This window comes from Paramisgurnus dabryanus, chromosome 17, assembly GCF_030506205.2.
Source record: "Paramisgurnus dabryanus chromosome 17, PD_genome_1.1, whole genome shotgun sequence".
In the NCBI taxonomy this organism is placed as follows: domain Eukaryota; kingdom Metazoa; phylum Chordata; class Actinopteri; order Cypriniformes; family Cobitidae; genus Paramisgurnus; species Paramisgurnus dabryanus.
Window position 1 is genome coordinate 31,903,001 of NC_133353.1, and position 7,402 is coordinate 31,910,402.

General features: G+C 39.4%; 1 long non-coding RNA gene across 1 annotated transcript in view; it reads right to left on the reverse strand.

Annotated features, from left to right (window-relative positions):
* Positions 1 to 7,165, reverse strand: part of LOC135778325 (uncharacterized) — a 43,753-nt gene extending 36,588 nt beyond the window's left edge. Inside the window, exons 1-2 of the long non-coding RNA XR_010544529.2 lie at positions 7,027 to 7,165; positions 3,096 to 3,218 (exon numbers count right to left, since the gene is read on the reverse strand). This is a non-coding gene — a long non-coding RNA (uncharacterized lncRNA). The remainder of the gene's footprint in view (positions 1 to 3,095; positions 3,219 to 7,026) is intronic.
* Between the last annotated feature and the right edge of the window lie 237 nt (positions 7,166 to 7,402).

The following is a 7,402-nucleotide window of genomic DNA, read 5'->3' on the forward strand; positions in this document are numbered from 1 at the left end:
ACTGCACCGCTGCAGCCCCTGCCGTCTGCGCAGCCACCGCTGCAGCCCCTGCCGTCTGCGCAGCCACCGCTGCAGCCCCTGCCGTCTGCGCAGCCACCGCTGCAGCCCCTGCCGTCTGCGCAGCCACCGCTGCAGCCCCTGCCGTCTGCGCAGCCAACCACAGCGCCCCCTGTCATGGACTCTGTCTTGTCTCCGCTGCCGGCCGAAGCGCCCCCTGTCACGGTCTCTGTCTTGTCTCCGCTGCCGGCCGAAGCGCCCCCTGTCACGGTCCCTGTCTCGTCTCCGCTGCCGGACGCAGCGCCCCCTGTCACGGTCCCTGTCTCGTCTCCGCTGCCGGACGCAGCGCCCCCTGTCACGGTCCCTGTCTCGTCTCCGCTGCCGGACGCAGCGCCCCCTGTCACTGTCTCGTCTCCGCTGCCGGACGCAGCGCCTCCTGTCCCTGTCTCGTCTCCGCTGCCGGACGCAGCGCCCCCTGTCCCTGTCTCGTCTCCGCTGCCGGACGCAGCGCCCCCTGTCTCATTGGCTCCTTCTGTTGCTTCCTCCCCTGCACTGTCGTCCTGTTCATCTGCCTGGTCCCCTGCTACTGTCTCCATGTCCTCCCTTGACCCTCTCTCCTACCCTGTGAGTCCTGGCTCGCCCCCGTCTGCTCCCTTGTCTACCCCTACCACGCCTTGGAACCCTGCCTTGCCTCCTTTTGTTCCCCTTTCCCAGCCTGCATCCCCATTCAAGCCTGTTCCCTCCAGGATCCCCACCAAGCCTGCCCGGACTCCTCGTCCCAAGCCCTCCACTACCCCTGAACCCAAGACCCCTTGCCCACCCTGCTCCACCCTACCTGGACTTCCTTTCGTGAACACTGTTTTGCCTCCGCCCCCCCTCCCTTGTTTGTTGTTTTTATTATGTCACCCCAACCCTCTTGTATTGTATTCTTGTGTCCCATTGATGTTATTTGTCATGTTTTCTTGGTGTCTGTCTATCTGTCAGTCTGTCTTGTCCCATGTCTAGTGTTCCCCTGGGGAGCGTCTGGAAGCCGCTCCTTTAGGGGGGGATTCTGTCATGGTTCTGCCATCTTGTCCTTTGTTTTATCTAGTCTTGTGGCAGAATCATGACAGACCCATGTTTTGTGTGGGTTCACGTGGTCTTAGTATTGGTTTACTGGACCACGTGTTCCCTGTGTCTTGTCTCTTTTACCCCGCTCCCTTGTCTTCCTCTCCTCATTATTGTTTGATTTATATCACCTGTTCCCCTCTTGATTTGCTCCCCTATTTAATCCTCTTGTATCCATTGTCCCATGCTTCAGCATTGACGTTTGTTTCTGTAATCCTATCCCTGACAAATAATGAATGAAATTGGTTTCCAGAATCATTTAGTCTTTGCTTTTGCCAATTCCACATTGTAAATAACAAATCCGGCATGGTGCAAGCGCAGTTGGCTTTTAAAGGGAATGGAAGATAATATTCTGATTAGCTTATTACATGTTACACCCAAAACACATCCATGAGAATGGGTTCAACCCTTCTGGACCAAAAGCAAAATTCGGTCACCCCATAAGTGCACCTGCGCCATGCGCTTTAGACCATGCGGTTAAATCGTTTTAATAGAGCCCTAAATCCTATTTGTTAATTCCTTTCAGTGCCAGGTATTTTGTTCCCTGCTGGCACGTCAATAAGACTGTAATAATTTTCCTCCTGTTTCAAATTATCGGGAGATTTTTTAATTTCCTGGTTCAGGCTATTGTGCGGTCGAGAGCAAACCCAAGGTCTAAGGGGAGTCGGTTCATTTTGGGAGATAAACAAACATATTGAAGGCCAGCAGCTCAGGTAAATAATTATGTGGGGAGTAAATTGTTTGTCGTCTTTTGTTTAGCTCAGTTGTACGGGGGATTTACAGATGAGGCCGTCTGTTAGTTGAAGGTCCACTCGAATGACATTAAGTGCAAACCATCACATTTGCTAAATAATCTGTCATTTGGAAATGGTTTTTTAGGTTGTGTACACGTGGTTGAGAGTGATATAAAACAAGGATGATTATCATAAACATTAAATCTTTTTTATCAAGGTTAACATTTATAGGAATACATAAAGAAATGTGCAGCTTTTAGATGCTTCCCATCAACGTTTTGCTGCTCAGTTGTATTTATTTATTTTATTGTTCCTGTTTTACAGTTCTCTAGTAAAAATACAATATCCTGTGTTTCCCGTGTCATTAAAACCAAAATTCCTTTAGAGAAGTCTTACCACTTAAATATTTAAGTTAAATCAATTTGAAATTACAATTAATTTAATGAACTTTATTGACAAGTGTTGCAAAAAATTATAAAAATAAAGTTGAAATAATTAAAGCTAATTCAACTTTATTTTTATAATTTATAGCAACTTCTTACAAAGATAGCAGAAATGAATTGTAAATAAAATTGTATTAATCTTAAAAATTTAAGTGCAACAAGGATTTTTTTTCAGTATAGTGTAACACAAATTTGCAGTTCATTTATTTTAATAACTTTAAATTAGTAATTCATGTTTACTACTATATTACTATTCATTTTTACATTGATTTGAGTTTTATATGTGTAATGGTATAATATAACATTAATTATGTAGTTAGTTTCTATAATTTGTTTTTCTCTGTTAATGTTGTGTGGGAAAATAGCATAGAGAAAAGACAATTTTATACTCTTGTGGTTCATTTCCCTTCCAGATAAGGAGCCATATGATTCCCCCGTGGCATTTAAAAGACCTCTAAAACATTTCATTGCTCACAGACCAGTTTCAACCAGTTACTTCTAAAAATAATGTTAATGAAAAACATCTTCAAGAACAAAGCCTATACTTTAAAAAATTTAAATCAAATTAGTTTCTTTGCTTCTCTCCACTCCTTAGTTTATCATGTTTTTGACTCTTTATACATTTTTTTGCTTATGAATAAAATGACACAACAGCATTAAAAACACAATACAAACGTGTCTTATGCTACACACAGCTGCAATCTCTATGCATTACATCAGTTTTCTCACTAGATGCTTTTGGTTAGAAAGCCGATTTGTCACCTCAGCTACGCTGTGAGCATCATTAGCAGAGGTCGACAGCTCTCTGACTTACCTGGTTTCATGGTCGAATTCGTTCTCTCCAGTCTCCACACAAATCTCTCTCGAAAAAATCATGCTTTGGCAGAGGCACTAGTGATGAATGGCCACGTTTAGCAGAAACCTAGCAGCACGGGATCTAGAGATAGGTTACAGAGAGAGGTTATTATAATTCCAAAGTACAATACGGCTTGAAAACGTTGGTAGATGTGTTTGAAAATCACAAGATGCCTGTAGAAGTCAGTAAATTTAAATGTAATGTCTGTTAAAAAAAATAAATACATTTTTGAACTTTCTACTATTTGTTTTCTGCATTAAAACACATTCCCTCCCAAGTAAAACTAGGATACATTTAGACAGCATGGACTGGATCCATTATTGGTATCAGGTTTTATCATATGTATCATCTGTTCACTTTAAACTTAATTGACTGTGTTTACAGTAATACTGTACCACTCGGACAGTGTTGTGCTTTCCAAACTGATCATTGGTTCATGCAATTAAAATAATGATGAGTTTTATTCCTCTTTTGGAGTATTGACTTCCCACACAGCTCATATACAGCTCACAGGTTAAAAAACGGACTAAATGACTTAAAGGTATAGTTCACCCAAAAATCATAATTTTTTTTATCCTCATGTAGTTCTAAACCTGTATGAATGAACACAAAAGAAGATAGTTTGATAAATGATAAGTACACAGCTGATTGTAACCATTGACTTCCATAGTAGGAAAAACGAATACGATAGAATTCAATAGGTACCATCAACTATGTGCTTACTGTAGCCATACATAATTTATCAAAATAACTTCTTTATCATTTATCACAACACTTCCATAATATTTGTTTTTCCTACTATGGAAGTCAATGGTTACAATCTGCTGTGTGCTGCTTACCATCATTTATCAAAATATCTTCTGTGGTGTTCATATCAAAATAAAATAAACTCATACAGGTTTAAAACAACATGAAGGTGAGTTAAAGATGACAGATCATTTTCATTTATAAAGATGAAGTTTTTCATTTTCATTCTTGGGTGAACTATCTCTTTAAAGAGTAACTAAACCCTAAACCAACTTTTTTTAGTTAATGATCTGTAAGAATGGGGCTTTATTAGTGCTGTTCATTGATTTTAGTAAGTTTTCTGACATTTGGATATAAAGTGTTTCAATACTACAATATATGGTGTAAAAACGTCTGAGTGCTGCCCTCTTCAGGTTGAACGGTGGCTACTGCAGTTTAATTTTCCTATTGGATGGTGGCTCCAAAAAATGACTCGTGACGTAAGCAGGTTCAAGATCACCACGCCCTTGTTACGATCTCACCACACACTTAAGCCCGGTATACACTGTGCGATTTTAAAAAGTCCTTTAGGATTGTTGCTTGCCACACTGTGCGATCAAGATCGTAGTTAAGTCCATGTCACACTGTATGATCTCATTTTCCATCAATGTCAGACTGTACGAGTTTAAAGACTTTTAAAAAACGGACGCACGCAAACAAACGCGTCCGCAGTTTTACGTCATCGATCGACGACGGCTGGGCGAACACACGCTAAAACGAAGGCTAGCAAACCGAAACAACATCTATCATTCATTTTAATCATGTCTTGTCTCAAGCATAAAAGAAGAAAAAACGAAGGAGACGAGTACCTGGCATTTGTATTTCCAGCGCGATTTCTCTCCAGGCTGCTTCATTTTTATCCTATACAGTGGCGATGACACATTGTACAAACACTCTTTATGTTTCCATAACTCCACAAGTTTCTCTTTCTGCAGTACAGTCTATCTGGCTCTTTTTGACATTTGTCTGCGTTGATTTGTTGTTGTCGCCGCACTAATTGTGTCATCTGGTTCTGTGCTTCTATTGGGTCTTGATTTGCCGGTTGTCGTAGGGAGATGTCACACAGCAGGATTGTAACACAAAATTTCTGACACTGCAAGAATTTTGTCGGAGGATAATTTTGATCGCAACGGTCATTAATCGGCTGTCTGTGAACATGTCAAACTAGCGATCAAAGATGGCAGATTTTAGCCTAGGATTCTAGAAATCTTTTAGGATTTCAAAATTTGTTCCAGACAGCTAAATCGTGGCTGAAATCTCACAGTGTGCACCGGGCTTTAGTTCGTCCCCTCTCAGTGGCGGTTCTAGACAAATTTCACTGGGGGGGGGGCAAGGAGGGGCCAGTGTTTTACCAGAGGGGCACATAAAAAAATGGCAAGAAATTATATTTAAAGCGTAACTAAACCCCTGGTCAGAGCCTGACTCCACCCACTGGCAATATTTGAAAAATATTTTTAATTTTTAATTGATGGGCTATTTTTAACCTGGAATTGGATCAAAAAGCGACTAACAAACGTTGAGATAAATTAGCCCAGAAAATGTTAGCATATTTGGCCCAACCATGGGTCGAAACAAAGCCCACATAGGTTAATTTTTAACCAAGGGTTGGGTTTGTCCCTTTATGTGCTAAGCATAGGTTGAAAAATGATTTAAAGAATTCTAAAGTAAAATAATGCTAATATTGTGATAATATTGTGATTTGACTGACAAATTGAAATGACCAGATGCTGGGTCTAAAAATGCTGGGTTATTTTCAACCTAGGCCCTGGGCCAAAAAGGGAAAAACCCAGATGTTGTGTTAAATGAACTCAAAAAGTGTTTAGGTTTGTCAATTTTTTTCCTAACCATAGGTTGAAAATATCCCAGCATTTTTTTTTTGTATAACATTTTAACAATTCTAAAAAAAAACTAATTTCTAATATTGTGATAATATTGTAAATTGACAGACAAATTAAAATGATCAAATAACACTATAGAAATGTCGGGATACTTTCAACCCAGAATTGGGTCAAAAAAGGACAAAGTTAACTGTTGGGTTAAACAAACAAAAACAAAATTTTAATTTGACCCAACAACAGCATAGGTTAATTTCTAACCCATTGGCTAGGTTTGTCCATTTTCCTCTAACCATAGGTTAAAAAATATCCCATTATAAAACAACCTAAATAATTAGTAATATTGTGACAATATTGTGATTTGACTGAAAAATTAAAATGACCAGATAATACAATAAAAATGTTGGGCTACTTTCAACACAGAATTGTGTCAAAAAAGGGACAAAGCCATATGTTGGGTTAAACAAACCAAAAACCCAAAAAAGTTTACATTTGACCGAACAATGAGTTAAAACAAGGCAGCATAGGTTAATTTCTAACCCAATGGTTAGGTTTGTCAATTTTTCCTAACCATATGTAAATAATAAGCCAGCATTTTTTTTTTAAGATTTTAACAATTCTAAAAATAAAAACTAAATAATTATTAATTTTGTGATTTAACTGACAAATTTAAATGACCAGATAACACTGGGTTATTTTCAACCCACTGTTGGGTCAAAAAAGGAACAAGCCTAGACAATAGGTTCAACTAACTAAAAATGTATACATTTGACAGAACAATGGATTAAAACAATCCATCATTTTGGGCCGAAACAAACCAGCATAAGTTAAAATACAACCAAACAGGTTGCGTTTGTCCTTTTTTGACCCAACGCTGCAAATTACTCAGCATTTTTTAGAGCGAAATGCGTCTCAAATGACAACTGTCCTGTGGGATTTGTTTTCAGCATAGATTTTTGAGAACCAGTACCAATCCTGAGGTGCACTTACATAAATATTAGTTTTATCAGTAAACACCTGTGCTGTGGTGAGATTTATTGTTTCCCTCATTAGGTTCTTCTGCCTTTGTAAAATGTTTGAGATCCATGGCTTTAACAGATGTCAAAAGACACACAGTAATTATCAACAGATGTTACAATATTTAAAACGTGGTGTTTATAATCATCATTGTATCATAAAATGCTTAATAGCCAACACACACACATCTTTATTATTCCTCCAGCTGTGTCAACAACTCAAAAACATCTTCAGAGGAACATTATTCAAACCTAGGGCTGAAGAAAGTCTGCGGCCAGGTGACAGCTCGCTTCACTATCAACACAGTAGACGAATGGTTTCTCCTTCTGGTTATCTCTGTCAATCTCTTTGCGTTCTGCCCTATGGCGTCTGCTTCAGACTGTTCGTCGGTTCTGGACCGTTATAGTGATTGAAAGAGAAACTGAATCCAGTTTGAGGTAAATACAATGAGACAGAGCAACTTCTGCTTTTGCTTCACTGACTGCGTACAAAACGGTAAAAATGATGAAGCTTGACAGAACGAGTGTCCTAATTTCACTTTTCATTCTCTTTTCTATTTCCAGTCAATATTTAAAAAGAAATCCGGTGAGGAAAACTAATAACAGAAACACAGGTGCCTCACTTGCT